This window comes from Mauremys reevesii, linkage group 13 (genome assembly GCF_016161935.1).
Source record: "Mauremys reevesii isolate NIE-2019 linkage group 13, ASM1616193v1, whole genome shotgun sequence".
NCBI classification, from domain to species: Eukaryota; Metazoa; Chordata; order Testudines; family Geoemydidae; genus Mauremys; species Mauremys reevesii.
The window spans coordinates 25077396-25096985 of NC_052635.1; the positions used below are offsets into that span (position 1 = coordinate 25077396).

Genomic DNA, 19590 nt, shown 5'->3' on the forward strand with positions numbered 1-19590 from the left:
ACACTCCTGAGCAGTGTAATTAAGCCAACTAAGTCCCAGTGTAGATAACACTAGCTTGACTGAAGAATTCTTCCATCAACCTAGCTATCGCCTTTTGGGGAGCTGGATTACCTACGCCAATGGGAGAATCCTTCCCGTCAGCGTAGGTAGCTCTACACAGAAGTGCTACAGAGGCCATTGTTGCATTTTAAAAGTGTAGATGAACCATGAGTAACACCTGGATGAGTCAGAGTTCAGATATGGGCCCTATGTTTGTTTTCTTCTGGATGCAAACTATAATACAAAGCCACACATGGAGTTCATTAGGTTTTGCTAACATTCTCTCAGTCTAGTAACCAGAGATTGTATCCATGGAGGCATCCAGCTGAGCTTCAAAATAAGACAGTGGGAAGCATTTACAAAGCATGAAATGCAAATAAACGCGCTGCAAAATGTCACAGTTTGGATGCAGCAGCCAATGGATTCCTAGGATCAATCAGCTGATCAGGAATATGTGACAGGAGCCATTTGAAAACATACAAACCAAGAATTTTTCTAAACAAGGCTTTACATTCTGTGTTACTCACTTTCGTGAGCACACAGCACCTCGAAATGGGGCTCATATTTAAAGTTTACCTGGACTCCTCAGAGCTCCAGCACAAACAGCAATAATCGGAGTAGTTAGATCTTTATTTGCATTAATGCTCCAGTTGATCATGTGTTCCCTACTCAAAATAGCTCCCTTTGCTCACCCCGGCTTCTTCTGGCAAAAGCCTGAGGGTCAGACCGTGACACCTTTACTCACAATGAGTAGGGCCAGCTACACAGTCTTGCCCTGAGTGAATAAATGCACTTTACACCATGCTGAGAAGATCAACAGGCCATCAAGGGGAGAAAACCCTAAGTTAAGGGCTATCTATTAAAAACACCCTCCTCTGAGCCCCCCGATATTTCACTATGGGGCAGTTAACCAAACCACTTCCACTGACTACAGCGGCAGTAATGGTGTCTGGGGACAGAGCTGGTCTTCAAGGCAGTTAGAACAGAAACCATGCAGAATTTATAGATCAAAGTCAACACCTTGAATAGCACTCAAAAAGCAAATACGAAGTCAGCATGAGCGCGTGGAGAACAGGTGGCTGACACCACTAAGCACAGGCTAATGATACCCGTGTAAGCCCTGTGCAGCTAAACTCTGCACACACACATCTGAAAAGGCAGATTGTGGTGAAAACATTCCTCGCAGGCATTTTCATTTCAGGATCCTGCTCTCCTCATGCCAGTGCCAATGGAAGTTCCATGCACGTCAGGAAAGCAGAATGCCACAAGCAGCCGGGCCCCCAATGTTGCCTATTTATCTTGGAAGGCCACAATATCAAATCAGTGCTCAGCAGAAGCACGTTGCAGACACATTTGTGTGGGCCCCTCGTGCCCATTTCCAAAACCCCTGTGCTGCTATTTGCACATATGCAAAGATGCACGATGGGTTAACATGAGAAAACATCGCTCAGAATGCACTCAGGTATCAAATCAGCCTATCACATTGCTCCTAATGTTTGTTTGGTTTGAATTTTTTGGTGCACAGGAAATTTATTCTCCCAGGATGAAATTCACCCCTGTGCACAGGGGCCAGGACCAGTCTGTAGGAATTCAGGGGTACATAAATCTCACATTAGCTCTGTGCACAGGCATGAATTGCACCCTGAACTAGTTAATTCCTTAAGCACTTCAAAGTCTCCATTTCATGGCTATGTCTGGTACATTGTGTACAAAAACACCCATGCGAGTTAAGGGATAGATCTTCTACTGGCGTAAATCAACATAACTCCACTGAAGTCAGTTGAAGAATTCTGATTTACACCAGCTGAGGTTCTGGCCCTGGATGTGGAAAAGACCTCTTCCATCACCCAGTCCATTTCCCTGCCAGCACTAGAAAAAAAAACTAACCCAGGGGCCTTTCACGGCAGTAGGACTATATGATCAGCTGGCATATATCCTCCCAGAGGAATGCTTGTATGTTAGTTCTGCTGTTGTCATGTTTCATGGCAGGAGAGGCAGTTTCAGAAGGATTTGCTATTATTAAGCCAGTATTCTGAAGTTACTTGATCCTGCTGCTTCCCCAGCATGCTCCCTTGTATGTTTTTGCCATTTGCTTCCATGGGGTGAGAAGTGAAATCCCCTATTTTCACTTGGGTCACATTTTAGAATGGTGGGTAAGGGACTGGACTGGAACTCAAGAGCTCTGGGTTCAATTCCTGGCTCCGTCACATGCTCTCTGCATGACTCTGGGCAAGTCTTGGTGCCTGAGTTCGCCAATTACAAAATGGGCAGCGAGGTACCTCCTTTCTCCCAGCCTTTGTCTGTCTTCTGATTTAGATGGCAAACTCTTAGGAGCAATGGCTGTTTCTCCTGCTGTATTTGCACTGCACCTAGCACAATGCAGCCTGGGGCTTGGCTGGGGTTTCTACGTGCCACTGAAATATAAACAATAATTTCACAACCCCAAACCCTTAGAACCAAACTGGTCCCAAATCCACACTTGGATGGCAGCCTCAGGCTCTGTTGGGAGCTCATGTTTTTACACTGAGATAATTCCCTTTCTCCTGCCTTCCCTCCAGGGTGAGGGATGCCCACTGAGCTTTGCTTCCAGCAAGTCCATCCACTTTACTTCCCTGCAGTTCCTGGTCTCTTCTGCCAGCTTCACAGAGCCCAGAGAAGTTGGGATGCAGGGCACCAAACAGGCCACAAAGCAATCCTGGGTCTATACCGACCAACACTAACTCCATGGTTAGACATTATCCATCTTAGGTTTAGACTCCAATACCCTCCTCTGCTAGGAATTGTGAGCGTCTCAGACCACCTTCAAACCTTGCCACCCACCTCCCCCGCCCACGAGAGCACTTTGCCCACAGCACCGCCTGCTGGCACCTTTATGGCACGGCACGTGTGTTTGCTATCCAGCCCAGCCACAAGAATACAAGAGAATCAAACAAACAGGAGAAGGAAGCGGACAGGAAATAGTTTGTTCTCTTTTGCTGCCTCTGTCAGTTGCTTTCACACAATAGCTGGGCTCCTGCTGCTAGCACACATGGTGAGCTCATGGCATGCTGCAGTACAGAGAACCTGAGCTCCACTCAGCCTGCAAACCAAGCACGTTGGGAGGAGAAAGCATGCGAGCAAGCAAGGCCAGGCAATATCAGCTCTGTACTTCCATCATTCCCCTGTGCCTTTGCCTAACTCGGAGCTCGCCACCCACCTCTCTCGAAACATTTCAAGAGAACAGGTTTCCTTCGAGACTTTAAGTCTCGCTCCTTCAGGTTTTCCATCCCCACCTCTCCCCTCCTACTCCAGCATGCGCTGGGAGTCCCGTGAAGGGCTGCGTGCTTGTCATGTCGCTCCAAGGTTACCCCCGGCCAAGCCCCCGCAAGCATGGGAGCATGAGCTCACTTCAAACACCTCCTCCTCTCCCTATTCATCCCCTGGCTCCACGATTCATTCTGGAGGGGGGTTCAGTGCCAGCAGAGCACCTGAAATCTGGAGTGGGCAGACACAGGCATACTCCTGCACACACACTCAAATGCTCATTGCATTTGCACGCATGCACACACACACTTTATGCATTCAGTTGCTCATCACACACGCGCTTCACACACGCTCAGACACTCCATCACATTTGCACGCGTGCGCGCGCACACATTCAGTTGCTCTCACGTAAACATATACACGTTCAATTGTTGATCATGCATGCTACTATCCTGCATTAGAAGGCCTAAACATCTCAGACCTTTGAAGTAGGATGGAGGGCAGTTCTCTTGCCTTCTTGCGGGCTTAGTGGGGAAGAACAGGGAGAAGGCACAGTACATGAGGCTTTCCTGCCATGTGGCAAATACCCTAGGGTTTCTCCCGCTACGCCGCACATTTCTCTATCTGCAATTACCTACTCTGATTGCATCCGCATTGAGAAATCAAAGCCCCTGCTATGACTTTACGCAATATAGCCTTAGCTATGCAGCAGGAGTATATGCAGGAATATAGCCTTGGCTATTCAACGTCTATCTCCTTCCATCAGCAGAACTAATGACTCCCAGCCTGTGGACACAGCTACCTGCTTTCAGGGACTGGGGTTAAGTCAATGGGCTTGAACCTCAGCCAAGATAAAACCCAACAGACTGTACAGTGCAAAAGACGCATAATAAATCCTCATCATCCCACCAACAAAGCTGTGCAGGGATCATGCCATTTTGATGACAACTTCCTCCCCCCCCCCAACACACACAATTTGGCAAATGCAAGACACTCCAGGGGAGCAGGCAGGTACATTTCAAGGTCTTAGGAGTTGATTAGTTCCCTAGAGAACCCTAAAAACTGGCCGGGGCTAGATCCCAATCCAAGCAAACAGCCCGCAAATAGCCTATGAATCATCTCCACCTGCAATCCCGTGAAGGGGCGTGGGGGGTGCTCCCCCTTTCCCCCCCAGCCTCTTCCAAAGGGAGATGTTAATAGCAGTGACCTCTCTCTATTACATGCTTCGTTACCCCAAGCAACCCCCCCTCTCCGGCGGACACAAGCCCCTTAGTCTCCAGGCCCTGCATGCTTTTTCCATCACATCACCCCCCGCCAGGATGCCCCTTGCTAGGAATGAAAAATAAAGGCAGCTTAGGTCTCACCTGGCTCTCCGTGGAGGGACAGTAGCAGCGGCTCACAAAGGAGCTATTCCTTGCCCAGGTAGCACTTGTCCACAGAAAGCTTTGGCTGGAGCCCAGGATAACGGCTGTGGCAGGTCTCTCCTTTTTTATTTTTATTTTTTTTTGTCCTCTTCCCTTTTGGAAAGAATCCTCCTCTCTTTCCCCCTTATGCAGCAGTCTCCGTTCTCCCTATGACGAGCACTGATGTGATGCCCATTCATTCAGCTTTTCTCCCCCCCTCCCGCCCGCCTTCCGCCTCGCTTTCCCTGTATTGAGGTTGTTAGTGATGCTGCAGCAGTGCTGAGAGCCCCTTGAGAGTACAGTGCAGAGAAGGGGAGGGGGGGAGATGCAAAAAAAAAAAAAAAAAAAAAAGGAGGAGGGCTGCCCCCAAAACCAGACCTGGATCTGCAAGAGGACTCTGGAATTTTACACCAGGAAACTAGGACAGGGAGCAGAGCTGGGCCCAAGCTGCCACTGAACATTGCATTATCCAGCCACTGGCTGCTTGGATCACACACCAAATAAACATACCCGAACAGCTGAAGCACTCAATAAGTTATTAGCAAGAAGCTGCAGGTTATATAAAGAGGCAGGCAACAGCCAGGCCCTGCTAGAATTCAGGCTGTGTCAATGTTCCCGCTACACTCCTTTATTTTTAGAGGTGTATAGCTCGGCGGCTGCAAAGGAAAATCACCACTCAGAGGTGAGCTCTGGCATGAAAAATTCCACGCCAAGAGCAATTATCGTTCCACATTGTCTGTCGGGTTTTAACAATGGGAAGTGAAGTCAGTGTCGGGGAAAGGTGCCATGGTGGTGGCCCCGCAGACTGGCAGCCCTTCTGATAAGAAAGGGAGAGAATATTTCGTGCTTTTCTAGCACCTTGCCTCTGAAGATCTCAAAGCACTCTACAGACTGCAAGCCACCAACCCACTTATCAACCCAATTTTTACCAGAGAGGGACTTGTCCCCGATCACACAAGTGATCTGTGGCTGAACCAGGAATTGAACCCACATCCCCAAGCAACCTTGGCACTACATCGGGCTGCCCTACCCCGAGCTTTTTTCATCCCATCACCTCCCTTAACCACAGCACAATCCTCTCCACCTTCTTCATACCACAGCATGAGCTTCCCCCATGCACTGCTCAGTTCACATGCCCAACTACTGACCTGGAGGAACCTGGCCCTCAGCTGCCTGTCTGGGGCAATGTTTTAGGGGTAGCATAGATGCTTGCAGCAGCGACGGAAGGGGATTTTCCGTCGCTGTAATAAATCCACCCCCTGAAGAAGTGGTGGCTAGGCCGACCTAGTGGTGTTTACACTAGGGCTTGGGTTGGTTTAAGTACGTCTCTCAGGAGTGGGAATGTTTCACGGCCCCGAGCAATGTAGCTGGGTCAGCCTAAGTTGAAGGTGTAGACCAGGCCTCAGTGCTATTGCTGGGCTCATCGGTGAAGTCCTCCTGGACTGAGCTCTCCATGGTGCCCTGGAGTGGCTGCCACAACACGGCTCCTTTGCCTGGACGGGCCAATCCCTTGCATCTGAAGCTATGTGGGGGGCCCAGCACTGGAGTGAAGAGTCCCTTTATTTTGCTTTGAATTTATTTTCCGGGAAGGGCAGTTCCCCACGTGCTCCAGCAGTGGAGCCTCAGTTGGCCTCACTCTTGTTACCCATTGGCGATGGTGGCTTTACTTTACCATGGACATCGCTCTAGCTCAGAAAGGGATTAAGACCACTGGCTCATTTCACATAGGCCAAACCTACACCCCACAAGTGATGCTTTTCAGTTGTGGGAAAGCATATGAGTATGTGCGGAGAGCAGTAGGTTTCAGAGTAGAACAGTCAGGCAGCTTATGGTTAACACACAGGTCTGGGAGTCAGGAGATCTTGGTCCTAATTCCTGGTTCTGCCACAGACTCACTCTTTGATCTTAGTTTTAGAGTAGCAGCCATGTTAGTCTGTATCAGCAAAACAACGAGGAGGCCTCGTGGCACCTTAGAAACTAACACATTTATTTGGGCATAAGCTTTCGTGGGCTAAAACCCACTTAATCAGATGCATGGAGTGAAAAATACAGTAAGCAGTATATATAACGTGTCCTGCAGCTCTCCAGCCTGAATTTTGGCAAGGAGAATAGGCCACTTCCACCTTAATTGAATTGGCCTTGTTAGCACTGACTCCTCACTTGGTAAGGCAACTCCCATCTTTTCATGTGCTGTAATACATATACTGCTTACTGTATTTTTCACTCCATGCATCTGATGAAGTGGATTTTAGCCCATGAAAGCTTATGCCCAAATAAATTTGTTAGTCTCTAAGGTGCCACAAGGACTCCTCATTGTCTTTGATCTTGGGTAAGTCACTTAGTCCTACATTTGCAAAAGTGTCTGCTAGTTTGGGGTGCCACCATTTTTGGATGCCTCACCAAGAAACACTCAGATGCTACGGGGGCCAATCCAGATAGAGATGCCCAACATTCATCAGCAGGTCTGAAAAACTGAAGCCTTATCCTCTCCATACCACAATTTTCCTACCTGTAAAACCAACATAATGATGCTTACAGACCTGAGAGCTGGGGTGTGAGTTTACATTAATTGATGTTGCTTTGAGATCCTGGGCTGGAAGCCATTACAGACACGTTTATTAGTGTTATTGCTTTAGGCCAGCATTTCTCAAACTGAAAGCCTGATTTTCCTAAGAAAGGCTCCAATCTCTAAGAATAACGGAAATCTACAGATATTTTCCTTCCTGTAGCAGTTTCAGTCTGGATTCAGCAAAAGCACAGCTGCCCTCAGAGCCGTGAATACCGAATTGACCATTTGGCTTTCGCTCAGTCCTAAGGGGAAATAATCAAGCAAGAAAAAGTAATCAACACACACATGCAGTGCTGTTCATGCACTGAAAACACTCTCCCAGAATGGGCAATTTTCTCCCCAGTGTGTCAGAGGTGGCTGGATCCTTTTGCTGAGCCTTAGGGGACAAACGCTACCTCAGAGTTGGAAAAACCCTCTCTAGCTGCCTATCATCTCCAAATGGCTTTTCTTTGGAAACTGAACCTTCAGAAGGTTATTTGTCAGAAATGGAGATTGGGGCCTCAAGGCATTATGGCGACAGGAACGGAATCCGATGGCAGGGACCTCTGCAAAAGGCAACTTTCTGCCACAGATGCAGAATGCATTTCATCTCAGTCAAAGGCAAGAGAGCTCCTGGCACCAGGCCTTGGTACCAGCCAGTCCTGCTCCTTTTGGCTTCTGGAAAGCAGGGCTTTCTCTGTCCTCCTGCCTCTTCTGCATCCATACGGCTTCTTTTGTCCACCCTGATAGGTGAGGGAATGAAGATAAAGGCACGATTGCCGTTCAGCCTGCCCTCCAGCATGTCTAGGCAGAGAAGGGACCTGCTGTGCTGCTCAGGGTATCATTTTCTGCATGCCAGAAACATGAGTCGGTTTCAATGGTCTGTTAACAGAGGATAGAAACACAGCAGGGGTAGTGGAGTGAAGGAGCTAGCAGCAAAAGAATTAGTCATTAGAGCTGTGGAAAAAAAAGATTTTTTGGTTCACTGGCAGTCCTGAAAAATCAAAAATTTGGATAGAACAAAATTTTTTTTTTCAAATTTTTCAGCAAATTAAAAAGTCCAAGAGAATTTCATTTTGGGCCCAACAGAACATTCCATATTTTTATTTAGATTTTGGCCATTTTTAAACATTGATTTATTTAAAAATTAAGTTAAGAAAATTTTGAAACTGAAAAAATTGAAATGTTTCATATTTAAAATTCTTTTTAGGGTTGTTGGTTTTTTTAGCTGAACAATTTGGTAAAACCAACCCAAATTCACAACGCGTTTTGTGTCTCCAAATCTGCATTTGTCACCAAACAAGTTTCTTTATGAAAAGTGTCACCCAGCTCTCTTAGATGCCACAGAACTAAGCACGCGTGGGCGTGCGCATGCACACACACACACACACACACACACTCTCTCTCTCTACTATGGCCATTTAGAGATAAACAATAGCCACCTCTATATTTAGGTTGCCGGGTGCATTCCACTATAAAAAATGATTGCACCCTTTTCTTGAAGTGCTCTAACCCCTCCCTGGTTTGCAACAGGACCTTGGTGTTTGGAATGGGATGCTTCTAGAGTCAAGGGCGTGTCTTGTTCAGGTCTCATAAAAATCTGCCCAGATTTGCTTGAGTTGATGCTAAGCTGTCAAAGATTGCCACTTCTGGTTTGTGTAGCATCGTTGGTTTCTAGGTGTATGACAAAAATACTCATCACTCTATCGGACTGCACATGCACAGCCTCACTGTCTCATTGCAGCATGTCACAGGGAGGTCAAAATCCAAATGGGACAAGGACAAAATGGATCATCCTCCCATCAAAATACCCTTTGGGAATATGCACTGCACGGGGAACCAGGACTTCTAAACTCATTTCTACTGACTGGTGTTAATAAATCTGTAACCTTCACAACCCCTTGTTTCCTATTCAATCTCAACTCTGTCCTCTTTCGTACAGGCCTATATAATACTTAATTACATGCTCACCTACTCTTTGCTCCACAGGATGGACATTGCTCAATGAATGAGGCAGCTGTTCAATGTTTATTTTTCTCCTCCTCATTCATTGTGTCGTCCTTGCCTTATTTACTGCACACCATCCAAGCCACACACGCATTGTGGAATTATTGATTTCCTCATGGATTTTTCTGCAGCAATGTAGAACCAAGTGTTTCCCACACGTTAATGAATTTATCTTTACAACTCTGATGCAAGAGAGCGGAGTATTATCCTCATTTTACAAATGGGGAAACTGAGGCAGAATGACAAAGAGACTGCTTAAGGCCACACAGTAAATCAGCGACAGAGCCAGGCTTAGAACACAGGGCATAAGTTCCCTGGCCTTCCTCCAGATCATGCTGCTTTACTGCCAGAGGCATAGAGAATCCACAGCTTCTATTGACTTCAACTGCAGTCACGTGTACTCAACACCTTGTGAAAATCAGGCCCCAGGTATCTCTGATTGGGCACCCAGAAAATGAAGTACACATCATTAATGGCCACTTGTGAAAATTTTAAGTGGCATGATCATCACCACACAGGGGGCCTGTAGGTTAGCCAGGGTCAGAACCCAGTTCTCCAAAGCAGCATTCAACTGCTTTAACCAGGAGACGATCCTTTCTCTTCCTGCAAGCCCCTGCCTCATTCACTACATGCCTTCCAACATCTACAGCAAATGAGACAGGGGTCGTACAGACAACAGCCCCCTTCGCTCCACAACCCTGATTCAGCCCCTGAGCCCATCCTGTGCACTGAACAAGGCAGGGATCCCATGAAAAAAAGATAATTAAAGATTGTTACCCTCATTTATACGCACAAGGGAGCTGAATTAACATTGCACAGGCAACCCTAATTCTGACATTTCCTAACCTTGGAGTGCTTGACTCTGCACCTAAACAACATTCTTTTAATGTAGATTATATGTCTGTAGTTAAATATAGATGATCCCTAAAGGACTGGATTATTGGAACCAACTCCTGCAGTACAGGGGGTAGGCAGGTTGGTGGGGATGACGTGGGACATCTCAGCCATATGGGAACAAACACTGATTGTCAACATGAAAAGTGATCTGGCCAGGTGTTTGCACATGTGCCGTACAATGTAGGGGGAGGATATGAATGGGAGATCAAGATCTCAAAGTGACAGGATATAGCAGCTGGTTAGTAGCCTGGGAGAAGTGGGGTGGTGCGTCAAAGGGGAGAGGAGCTGCCTACCTTGGACTCTCACGCAGGGCACATGGGCAGTCATGGCACCAGGATGGAGTGCTTGGCTTTTAGCATCAATGTGAGCTCAGTGAAATAACAGAGACATGACTGAGCTGATGCAGGGTTCAAACCACCTGGGCTCAACTTATACTCTGGCAACCTTCCTGGACACACTGAGGAGAAGCGGGGGGGGGGGGGTAGATGTTATACAGGCAGAGCTGGCCCCCAGCAATATGGAGGAACAGCCCCAAGAAAGCAGAAGGAGAGGTGGGATGGTATTGAGATTAATGGCAGTGAGCTAGCTTAGCTAACACTGCAGAGTTAGGATAGGAGATAACAATAATCAAGGGACTCAGGTGGCTTTTGCCAAGGGTTACACCCTTTGGGGCATTTAGACACAAGAGGGGAAGGAGAAGGCTGGGGCTTTGAGCAGGGCATTTACATTATTTGGCTGTTGTCTGGGAGCTCTGCCAAAGCTCAGGGTAAGCGAGATGTGTCTAGAGCTAGTGCAGGATGGCTCTCCCGCTGAGACTATGGAGCTGCCTGCACAGCGCAAGGCTACTGCAGAGCTCCTCCTAGGCATTAAAGGACCGATGCTGTATAAGGACTGAGGATGCAGTTAGCAGGGGGAGGGGGAAGATTCTCTGGGTATCTAGTGACCACAATGACATTAGACTAGAGAAGACTGGAGGAAAAGGGGCGTGTGTGATACAAATAGCACTAATGGAGGCAACACAAACCTTCTACTCCTCCCAGCCTGTTTTCTCTGGCTAGCTAGGTCTGTGTACAGTGAACCTGTCCCCATAGGCTCTGTGGTCCTACTGCCCTCCCGGTCTGTGTAGCACTCTGTGTCCGGCCCACACTGACCCAGACCCCTTTTTGCACAACCAGTAATTCCACAGCTCTTTTAATCTCTGCTACTTCCTAAATTCAAAGGCTGGTAAATAACAGCCCCTTCAAGGACAGCACAGACGCAAGATACAGAGAGGATGAAACGAGCCCAGCTCAACCCCCCCAATCCAAAGGTGCCTCGAAGTTCAGGTAGGTTTAATATAAACATTGGGGCTCGGCCCAATCTGCAGCCAAAGACAGACAGGTTTGTGTTTCAGAGTTCAGCTAACAAAACGAAGAGAACATAAAAGTGCAACACAGAAGAACCTTGGCAAATGCGGCAGAGCTATTTCCATGCCTATAAACCTCTTCAGATCCAGTACAGCTGGTCTACTAACTCCGTTACAAATAAAATACAGTATTATTTAAAGCACGGAGAAAGGAACTAAGCATTACCCTGGGGCAAGCCATGGCTCTATCTGATCCTTTCTCAGATGGCACGTCAGGCTGCCACCCCTATAATGGAGTCTGTGACCCTCTCTGACATTCCCCTTGGGAAACTGTCCCTTCCTGTCTGTGGGGCCCTGTTTCACCACGGAATAGATGGGCAGCAGAACAATACTATGCCACCCTTATAGATCAGTCATCAGAATCCATCCTGACTGGTAAATGGCCATTTTTCCACAGCCCATCCGACATCGGTGGGTGCTTAAAATGAATGTTTTACTAATGTTCCCCCTCTCCCACTGAGAGAAGCCAGGGGACTTCTCTGCTAGGAATCTGCAGCCAGATTATGGGCCCTCCACAAAGCCAGAGCAAGGCAGAGGGACTATTGTCAAGGCACCAGACAGTCTGGTCCTGAGTACAGATCCCATGAGGAGTGGAACTGGATAAGTAGGTCATAGCCTGTTGCATCATGGCTTAGGGGTGCCCTAGTTCTAGGAAAACCAGTACACTGGAGAGCAACCAAAGGAAGGGCACAAGAGCTTGGAAGGAGTGAGGCACAAAGCAAGGAGAAAATAACTAACGGGGGTAAGCACTGCGAGCCCCCCCCCTTTGCAGTTCACTGAATTTGGCCCAATATGTGAAGAGACAAGCAAGGGCTGGGTCATGTAAAGCACCTAGCGCCAGGGAGGGGGAAGAATTATTGATGGGGACCCAGGAAAGGAAGATCTAGGAGTAGTGGGATAAAAGTGAAGCAAGGAGCTTCGTAAGATTCAAAAAGGGATTAGACACTTATGAATAAGGACAGCATCTGCAGTTCCACCAGCGCAGACAGAAAACATCCAAGGGCCATCAGGCTCCATGCTGCAGAGCATACGCTGCTCCCCAGCTGGGGTCAGAGTGAAATTTCCCCTGTGGTACAGCACTGCGCAATTAGGTGCATTAGGAGAGGCTGATGATTTCCTCAGAAGTATTTGGCACTAGCCGCGGTCACGCGACTAGATGGGCCATTGCTCGTGACAATTCTTATGTTCCTAAGAAAGGAAACTTTAGACTGGACATGAGGAAACATTTCATGATCATGTCAATTAGGTTCTGGAACAGTCTTGCCATCCTGGGAGTTTTTCATATTTAGACTAGACAAAGCTCTTGGCAATATTCCACAGGGACCAATGCTGCATTAGTAGGAGACTGACAAGGGGAATCTAATATAGGGGCTTTCTTCCTTCTTTATATCCTAGGAAGCAAATATTTTGGCTGCTAAACATGCTGGCTGGGCGTGAGCGTGGAATTCAGTAGCACTTGGGGACTCTGCTGTCGAGAAGGGGAAGAGCCTGACAGCACCCTGGACAGATAACTGCTAGAACCCAGCTCTCTGGTTAAGCATAACCTGGGCAAGGGCAGCAGAGGCCAATGTAGACATGCGGGCCAGACCCTCACCCCGGTTTTCAGAGAAGAATTGAGCTGCACACTGAGGGTCCCACAGCAAGTCACAAGCACTAAAGAACTAAGGCTCGCAGGACTTTCCAGGGTCTGAGCGAAACCTCAGCAGATCACCATGTAGCCAATACCCAGCTTTGCTCTGCACAGCTTGTTTAGTCTCCTGAAACAGTTCAATGATTGACTTAGAAAGTCCAGGCTAGGATTTCCAGAGGCGCCGATGGAGTTGAATTTCAATGGGATTTGGGTGGCTAACACCTTTTGGGTCTTTGGATAAACCCCAGCCCAAACCAACGGTGGAAGGACAAAAATGAAGGAAGAGGGGACAGGAACAGAGGAAGGAGACTGGAGAGTGAGGTCAAACAGAGGGAGGAACCTGTTCCAGAAAGCAGGGGCTGCAGGGGAGAAGGCTCTTGCACTAGCAATGATAAGGCTCGGTGGAGAGATAAGAAAAAGACCAGTGGCTAGACAAGGGAGAGGAGGGGAAAGAGTAGCAGAACCACAGAAGAGCACTTTTCCAGCCATACCTGCCTCAGTCAGTGTAATGCACAGGGCTTAAAACATATGGTCTGATTGCCCACGACTGGCCGGCTTCAGAGACTGTAACTTTACTAGCCCTTAGCTAAACAAATCTCTCTTTTAGCTCCAGTGGCAACAGCTTGTGGTTTTGGTGCTGACGGTAGGAAGCCATGGTTCACTCACTAGTGGTCGAGGCGAAAGGACGAGCTTGGCTTGTTCAGCCTAGCAAAGTGCAGGAAGCCTTGATCCGATTGCTCTGTCAGTACCTCAGAGGGCAAGCCCCAGGAAGGGGCAAGAGCTATTGATGCTGAAGGACAATGTTGGCCCATGAACAAATGGGGAGAAACTGGCCATGAACAAATTCAAGCTGGAAATTAGAAGGTTTCTAACTGTCAGATGATGAGGCTCTGGAACAGCCTCCCAGTAGGAGTTGTGAGGGCAAACACCTTAATTAGTTTGGAGACAGACTGGTCCAGTTTCTGAGAGGGCTTGGATGAGTGGGTTGCTTGTGATGGTGGGGCACAGGGCCAGGCCTCTCTGGAGATCCCGTCTGGGTCCTCTCCCGTCTTCCTAAAATCTCGTGCTTCATGCGGTCACCTGCAGAGATCAGGAAGAGATTTCCCCCTTCTGCCCCCATATTGTTTTGCTTTTGTCTCCTTCCACTAAAGCCTCAGGAAGGGCCATGGCTGGAGATGGGACAATGGGCAGGTTGGGCCAGGGCTCTGAGGGGGCCCTGAGCATTCTCCCTCTCTCAGGTGCCTGGCTGGCTGGTTCTTGCTCACATGCGCAGGGTCTAACTGATCAGCATGTCTGGGGTCAGGAAGGAATTTTCCCCCAAGTCAGATTGGCAGTGACCTTAGGAGGGTTTCACCTTCCTTTGCAGTGTGGGGTGAGGCTCACTTGTCAGGATTACCCGGGTGTATCTCACTTAATCAATTCCCTGCCATTGCAGGGGCCTCAGGCATTGGTGCACCTTGGTCCCTCCTATCCTCTGTTTGTGGCACAGAACAGCCTGTGGGCTGTAAAACTTCAGTGTCCTTTCGGTCGCTGGGCTTGGTGTGGGGGTGGCTGAGTGGTGCTGGTGACCTGTGAGATGCAGACGGACAGACTGGATGATCCAGTGGGCCCTTCTGGCCTTAAACTCTATGATTAATGGTTAATATTCAGCCTGTTGCCAGCAGTACTGCTGAATTCCTGCACCACTTTGCTTTTGTTTCTCTCTCCTCTGGCAGTACTGCAGGGAGGATGAGTCTGGCGCTGGACTACAAACTAGTTTCCTTCTAGCTTTACAGACAGTTTAACAACCAGAAGAGCTTTAGTATAATAAACAATAAAATTCTCCTGCTGAATCTTTAAAACCAGTAATAAAACCAGAATGGAAATGCTACAGAACGGTCATAAATGATGTCACTTTCTCCATGCATGTTGCTTGGCAGCCAAAGGCTTAGAAATGTCAGGTTTTAATTTCCAAAAAACCCCAAGCCCTCTATTTTTAAATAGCATTCTCTGCAGCTCCATGCAGAGGGATGCTTCCCAGCACGTGAACATCCAGAAATGTGTGTGCTGAGAAAATGGGTGCAGCTTTCTGTTAAGTAGAGATGTAAAATATAAGCACTGATTAAGCAGAAGGCAGATTTAAAAAAAATAGAAGCAATCTGGTAAGGAGGAGGATTGGGGGACATGTCCAATAAACAGCAGGGAGGAAAGAAAAATTAGAGTATGTAACAAAACAGACAGAATGGAAAAAGAAATTATTGCGGTTCGGTATCACTAACAAGCAAGACAGAAGTGCCGTGGGGTTAGGAGTCAGATTTAGAGTGACCTGCCCAGAGGAGCTGACCTGTCTTTGGCCAATGTTTGAATCTGAATCAAAATGACTGGTGCCTCTGCCTTTGCAAGGTGGCTTCCCCCACAGCGTCAAGTGACCATCAAGAGGTTCCAAAGTTCAGGCCAGAAAAGACCAGAGGAAAAGCTTTTCAAGAGTGCTAGTGATTAGAGGAGCTCAGCTAAAAGTCATCTGGTTTTCCAAAGGCGGCTGCTCAGCACTTTCTAAAAACCAGGCACCTTTGCTGTGTCCCTGTTCAGGCACCCAAAAATGGAGGCACTCAAAATCACTAATCCTAGCGGAAAACTCTTAGCCTCCAGTATTAGGCATGTAAAGCTGGACTGGAAATCTCAAGAGGGTACAGCTTTAGTGCTCAACTTCTTACAGATCTGTGGGTCCAGTTGGGCTGAACACATCAGAGCCACTTCCTTTCATCACTTCCCCTTCCTGCCTAGGATAGAACCAGGAAACAACACATGTGGCAAAACCAGGCCTTCAAAAATGACAAGTCAGGCTCCAAAATTTTGAAAAATAATTAATGTTGGCATTTTTATTGCCCTTTTGGCATTTGAACCTTTAGATTTCACGTTTCCAAGCTTTAGTCCACAAATAGGAGAGTTGGCCAGCCAAGACACTTGGGGGAAAGGGGGGGTTGGTTTTGTTTTTAATTAAAGCTGAGATTCTCACACGATCCTCATTTGGAGTTTGCCAGCTCCTAGGACTCTGGACTGAACATCTAAGGCAGGAGTGTCCAACTTATTTCATATGGCAGGCCTGATCCAATATCCTGCCACTTGGCATGGGACACATTCAGCAAAAATGATTAAAATAGATAAAGATAAACCATGTTGGTAATTCCTTACATGTATTTCAGATTTTAATGACTGGTGCTGCTGCTCCCTGATACCTGGGATCTCTTGGCTTGAACCAGTGCATTAACATTTGTTAATATTTAGGATGGAGAATAGTTGTTCACACATGTACACACTCCCACACATGGAAAGAATTCTTGATGCAAAGGACTTCCGTTTGGAATAATCTGATCCCAGATATTGATAAAACTTGGGACCACCAATATCAGAAAACTTGCACTTCATCACAATGTTGCACTGCAGTTCAATAAATTCCATTTGGCGCTTCCCTGGTTCATCATACACACTGGCTGAAAATTACAAACTCTCCTTCGTGGTCCCTAAAGTCAGAGAATCGTTCTTGAAAAGTCTCTCTCAATTCAATAATTTTGCCCACGTATCTTTTTGTGCTGTCATCATGTTGAGTCCCAAAAGTGTCATTGTAGTGATGTCAAGGAAGGAAAACGTGCCAGGTTATGCGAAGAAAGTTGTTTCTCCCATAGCTGAAGCTTAATTTCAAAGCTGTGAATGTGGTCATAACATTCTGTCACTACTTGGTTGTGCCCCTGCAGTCTTGTGTTGAGTGAGTTCACATACGCTGTAACATCTGCCATGAAAACAAGGTCTTGAAGCCTTCATTGTCCCATAACTCAGTGAGATCTTTCCCTTTCTGATCCATGAAATGCTGGATTTCACCATGCAATTCAAAAAGCGTTTCAAAACAACTCCTTGATTTAGCCACAGAACTTCAATGTGTTACTGCTGTCCATGCTGAATGTCACATTCTTCCAACAGCTGGTGGAACTGCAGATGGCTGAGACCTCTAGCTCAAACAGAAATTACAGTTTTAACAGCCACATTGTCACATGATTCATTTTCAAAGCTTTACTACAGAGAGCTCCTTGATGTAAAATTTAGTGAAAGCTGCTAACCTGCTAGTTATGGTTGACAGTTTGCAATTTGGTCTTCAGTTATGTGGTAACTCCAGCTTCCTTGCCCACCACTGAGGGGACCCTGTCTGTGGCCAGACTCACAGCTCTTGTCCAGTCTGCATCCAGTTTGTTCAGAGCTTCCACCAAGTTGCTGAAGAGGTCATTTGCTGCTATTGTGTCTCTTGCTGGCACCAATTCTATAAGCTCCTCTGCCACACTCATGCTCTCATCGACTCTACAAATGAATGCTGCCAGCTGAGACACGTCACTTATGTCTGTGCTTTCATGAATTGCAATTGAAAAAGCAGCAAATGGCTTTGCTTTGTCCAGGAGTTGAGTGTTCAAATTCTCAGCTAAATCATGGATTCTCTCAGCGATTGTGTTTCTAAGGCTGATATTTGCAAAGGCTTGCTGCTTATCTGGACATGCCATTTCTGCAGCTTTCAGCATGCAGTTCCTCAAAATCCCAAAATGGTTTCAATGACACAGCTGTTTCATGGGTAATCACATAGCTCACCTTAACAGCAGCATCACTTACATGATGAGTGTCAGTAAACATGGATTGTTCAGTGACTGTGCTAATTTAGAGTATTTATCAGCACATAACTTTCCTGCATACTTATTATATTTCTCACCGTGTCTCACTTCGTAGTGCCTTCAAATGTTGTATTCTTTATCACAGTGACCTGTTGCTCAAAAATCAAGCATGTAGGCATTCCATTCATGTCCACAAAGAAATACAAAATTCTCCATTTCTCTTGAAACGCACGACACTCGATCTACTTTTCTTCTCCTGAATAAGGACATGGTGGCCACTTGTCACAAGCTGAATAAAGAAATGAAGGAAGGGAAGGGTAGAAAGAAAGCCATCTTCTCTTCTTTTTTTAAATTTTTATTTAGAGGGAAGTATGCCGGTCTACCAGCTGCAATATGCATTCACCCTTTGACTTATTTGAAGTTTCCTTTTCTTTGACTTGCCAGATTGGGGTATCTACTCTCCAGCTGGTGGGCAAGCGCCCTCCAGTGCCATTTCCCCCTTGCCCAGACACATATCAGCTTCTGCCTGACTTATGCCTCTCTAGGACCTCTTAAATCCAACCAAGTGTTTCTACACCTGTATGCAAGGTTTTGCTGGATTGCTGTGCCAGATCTATAGGTTGTGATTTGCAGAGTGCACCTGTGTGTTGCACTCTGTGATAACACCTTCCGTGGCCAGGCAACTTAGTGGTTAGATCATTGGTCGGAGGTGGTGGTAGGGGACCCAGGCCCTCTCTCTCCACCGGGTCCCAGACCAGGCCCTGTGTAGTTCAACCCCTAATCAGGGGAGATGGGTCTCCCTCCCGGGAGAAGGGCAAGACCTGTTTCCCTGGGCTACTTCCTACTCTTTAGTTTGGGGCATGGCCCTGCTAGTCCAGTTGCCCCACAGTTGGGGCTTATCTGCAGGCTGCCCTTGGCAGGAGAAGGCTTACTTGTCTCCAGTAAATGTTCCTTAGTGCACATTAATGAAGTCCTGTTTGAAACAGGACTACACCAATGCGCACTAGTAGGGTCAACACAGGGGAGTTAGAACACAACACACCAGTGTGATCTACAAATCATGCCCCCATAATGTAGACTCTGAGGTTGTTTAGACGTGCCCAGAGATTCATGGGAAGTTCGCAGGACGGGTGAAACTGCTGTAAGTCTGACATCCATGCTGTAGCTGGTTCTACCTATGTACTGCAACAATAACAGCGAGCAGAGCCCTCTCACCCCATTTCCCAGCACACTTGGAGTCAGGGGCGAGGACACTATGGCCTAGAAACTCCTGTTAGGCCAATAAGGAGGCTTCTGAGTGCGGTGATCTGGACAAGCAGTTTGCTGGGCCAAAGCTGAGCCAGGGTTGCTCAGCCCCTCAGTGGGAGGGACGGCCTGACTCAAAGACAAGTACTAGTTTTTGTTTCAGTTTGGAGCTCTGAGTTCTGCTTCTCTCATGGCTGCTGAACAGCTCAGGGAGTCTGATTGACTCCTCTTCCACACAAAGGGAGTCTCTGAACTGCTCAGGGATCTAGTGTATGGGTCAGGCAGTGCCAGCCCTACAGAGACCACTGTCCAGTGTGGCAGAATTCTGACCCGGTGCTGGCTACTGAGAGCCAGCCAAGACTCCCACAGGACTCCAGACCAGGGAGCCAGGAGAGGACGGTGCCCCACCCTGCGGCAAAGACACCATAAGGGAACGCTTTTGGTTGAAGCTGGACAATGTTTGCAGCAGTCTCCAGACTCGTCCTTAGAACACTTCCCTTAGGTGCCAGGGAGGGAACTGGGCATTGTGGAGAATTGAATGTGTT

At 47.4% G+C, this 19590-nt stretch overlaps 1 long non-coding RNA gene across 1 annotated transcript in view; it reads right to left on the reverse strand.

The window, feature by feature from the left end:
- Positions 1-7301: 7301 nt before the first annotated feature.
- LOC120380194 overlaps positions 7302-19590 on the reverse strand; it is a 95684-nt gene continuing 83395 nt past the window's right edge. Inside the window, exon 3 of the long non-coding RNA XR_005587647.1 lies at positions 7302-8115. This is a non-coding gene — a long non-coding RNA (uncharacterized LOC120380194). The remainder of the gene's footprint in view (positions 8116-19590) is intronic.